Genomic DNA, 3,168 nt, shown 5'->3' with positions numbered 1-3,168 from the left:
TTTTTTCTGGTACTTTTTGGCATCTAGTGGCATCAAACAAAGTAAATTGCAGAGAGCTGGGCCTAATAAAACCTGAATTACAGAATTTCAAACAAATAATTTGTTTTAAAACTCCAAAAGCGCCTATGTTTTTTTTGTGTTTATTGTAATATTTGAAAAGTATATAATGTTATTTATAAAGAATTACACTCATATTTTGTAGTTCAAAGGGTTTTCTTTACAATGAAACAATTTTTTAAATTTCCTCCATTGTATGGGTAAACAGTAAACATTTGAATTTGAGTATGTCAAATTTAGGCGAAAATACCAAAAAACACCCAGAGCGATTTATGTAGTTTGAAAATTCATATCAATCAGTACTTTGTAAAATGTATTATATTCTTGTTATAGAAATCATGTCCAAAATTATACTCTGCAAGAGCGGGAAAATTCGGACCATGTGACTGATAAGATCACATGTTGATTTATGAATTGGGAGGAGAAACATACAACACCCCGAGCAAAGACAATATCTAATCGGTCAAGGCACCATTTGGGATGTGGCCAACAACCCGGTTTAAATACTCAGGACACCATCAAATTCTGCTTTTTAGTCATGGCTTTTAGCCGTGCTTTTTAGTCATGCTTCTAGCTTTTTAGTCAAGTTTTTAGGCATGCTTTTTTAGTTTTGCTTTTTAGCCACTGCTTTTAGCTTTTAGTTATGCTTTTTAAGCTTTGATTTTTAGCGCTCTTTGAGTGTGCTCTGGCTTACACGCCAGCTGCTACTCCCAAAACCATGAGGAGAAACGCCACCTAGTCTCGTCAAACTTTACTTCTATTCCTCTACTTTAATTTATTTTCTTTTCCGTTGAGAGTTTCGTGTTCCAAGTTAAGTTTTTCCGCAACTTCATGTCTCCGAGTTCACCTCGAGTCTGTGACCGACCGCTTCAAAACTTCAACCAGCCCACAAATCCGCATCTTCAGCCAACGGCCAACCATTGGCTTCCCAAGGCATCACTTCTACGACTACTGAACTTGCAGCCAATCTGCAACCTCGGGGAAACCCCCTTTTCTGCAACAATGACAACAAAGGGAACCCCCCACACAGGCAACGCAAGTACCTCCAGATTCTAGCTGAACTGGTGCATTTAATATAAAATTTTAACCTTGAGGAACTCAATTCGAGGGTTAATTAAGTGATTGATGGTTGTTCAGGTCTATGCAATTGCTTTAAACTTGGGATTTCACATTTTCATTCTCTTAAACTCATTCTTTCCTCACTTTCTTCTTCCTGCAACTTGTGTTAAATGTGTGAGTACTTGTGTTTATGTGTTAGACTAGTTTATATGTCTTAGATTTATCTAATAAAGCCTTATTTATATTGAAAAGAGAAGTATCTTGTGTTTTGTGCTTACAAGTTAATGTCTTAAACTGCCGATCTTGTTACTGTGCTAATAAATAGTGTTTTCACTATACTTTGGATATTAATATCCATTGCAGAATTTATGTTATACGGCTCGTTCAATGAATCGCTGGCCGTTCGGCCGAGGACAACCGGGCGTTATCAACTTGCATGGGTTCATACTGTGGTTCTGGAGGGCTGGGAAGCTCTGGTTGGCGGAGCGGAACGGGTGGATTTTGGCATCGATTATCCTCCATACAGCCGTGAATCCGATTTGCCACCCGGATGGAGAGTTGGATGGAACGCTCGAGCCCCATGGTGTTATCATAAGCGGAGAGATGCAACCGCAGAGAGGGCTCTAGTCCTTGGCGATAAGTCGTTAACAGGGAGCGCTCGTTCCAACCACTTGAGGCTGCGAGAGTGCGGAAACGTAGAGCATAATCTTGCACGGAGGTTTTGCCTTGTTTCAGATGATATAATTTCTCACCAACTGAAGCATCTCCTACTGGCCGACCGAAGACTTCATGGAAGTGAGTAATAAAGGCATTCAAGGATTGAGTGACCGGTCCATTCTGCTGCCACATTGATTCTGCCCATTGGAGCGCTCGACCTGTTAATGAAGACAGAATAAAGGAGATTTTAGTCCCCTCTATTGGAAAACGATGTGGTTGCATCTCCAGGGTGAGCGAACACTGCAGGAGGAATCCACTGCAATCGTCTGCCGAACCAGAGTAGGGCGCCGGATTGACCATGGGACTGGCAGCATAGATCGGTCCGGGTGAAGAAGTGACTGCTGGGGAAACCGGTTCGGCTGCTGGTGTGATAGTAACAGGAGGAGTGAGCACACAGCGAAATGAATCCACCAGCTCCTGGAATGGGTCCACATCGGTCTGATTCATGGTGGTACGGTCTGGTCTTCTGTAACGTGTAGTCAGACTCAAGACACAGACAGGTTGGAATCAAACAGACGGGTTTATTGTGCTGATTTCAGGGTATAGCAGAAGCAGGTGTTAAATGGCAGATAAAGAGTCTTTACTGAGTTGAGCAAGGATACTGATGACGGTGTTTCCTGTTACCAGGTTTTGGAGAGTGTGAGATGACGGGAGGTTTTCCTAGGAGCTGGTATCGGGGATTGGATGCAGGTAAGTAATTGGATCACACACACAGGAACACCAGGAGAAGACGAAGGAGATCGGGAGACTTGGAACAGGAATTCAGGTAAGTAGCTTGGCATGAGCGATGAGTCTTTATCCACAATGGAGACCATACAATGTGCTTGTGTGAACTGCGTGCTCTTATACTGTGGTGCTGGTGATTAGTGAATGACGGTCAGGTGCATGTGATCAGAACTCTGGTGATTGAGATCGCTGATTAGTGGAAGAGCCTGGTGTTTCCAAGACAAATATATATTTATATATATATATATCAGGCCTAGACATGCCCATTCAAAGCCATAGGAACCGTAGACTCCTGCCAGTGTCAATAATTGCACTGCCAAAACCAAGGTCCTCCTCAAGCGGAGAAGGATAACATCAGATTAATAACACGTAATTACAGAGGGAAGATTGGACTGTCACTGTGTCGAAAGCAAAAATTAAACGCTTCCTGTTGGAGGGGAGCATGGCCGCAGATGTCTGTCATTGCTGCTCAGCTGCTGTGAGGGATGTTTCTATCGCTCTCATCCCCTCATTCTCTCTGACTGCCTCGGTCTGTATCTTTCGAGGAGAAAATCCCCTATAAGAGTGAGCCCTCTGGAGCTCCCAGCCAGCTTTTGTCTGATACAAGGA

The 3,168-nt window shown here is 43.0% G+C and overlaps 1 long non-coding RNA gene across 1 annotated transcript in view; it reads left to right on the top strand.

The window, feature by feature from the left end:
* The window catches only part of LOC107669778 (uncharacterized), a 19,216-nt gene extending 16,635 nt beyond the window's left edge, over window positions 1-2,581 (top strand). Inside the window, exons 2-3 of the long non-coding RNA XR_001632034.1 lie at window positions 1,296-1,302; window positions 2,570-2,581. This is a non-coding gene — a long non-coding RNA (uncharacterized LOC107669778). The remainder of the gene's footprint in view (window positions 1-1,295; window positions 1,303-2,569) is intronic.
* Window positions 2,582-3,168: the final 587 nt, after the last annotated feature.

The sequence above is a fragment of the Sinocyclocheilus anshuiensis genome, unplaced genomic scaffold (genome assembly GCF_001515605.1).
Source record: "Sinocyclocheilus anshuiensis isolate Anshui unplaced genomic scaffold, SAMN03320099.WGS_v1.1 scaffold752, whole genome shotgun sequence".
NCBI classification, from domain to species: domain Eukaryota; kingdom Metazoa; phylum Chordata; class Actinopteri; order Cypriniformes; family Cyprinidae; genus Sinocyclocheilus; species Sinocyclocheilus anshuiensis.
The sequence above is the reverse complement of the archived record's forward strand: the minus strand, read 5'-3'. Positions and strand labels throughout refer to the sequence as shown.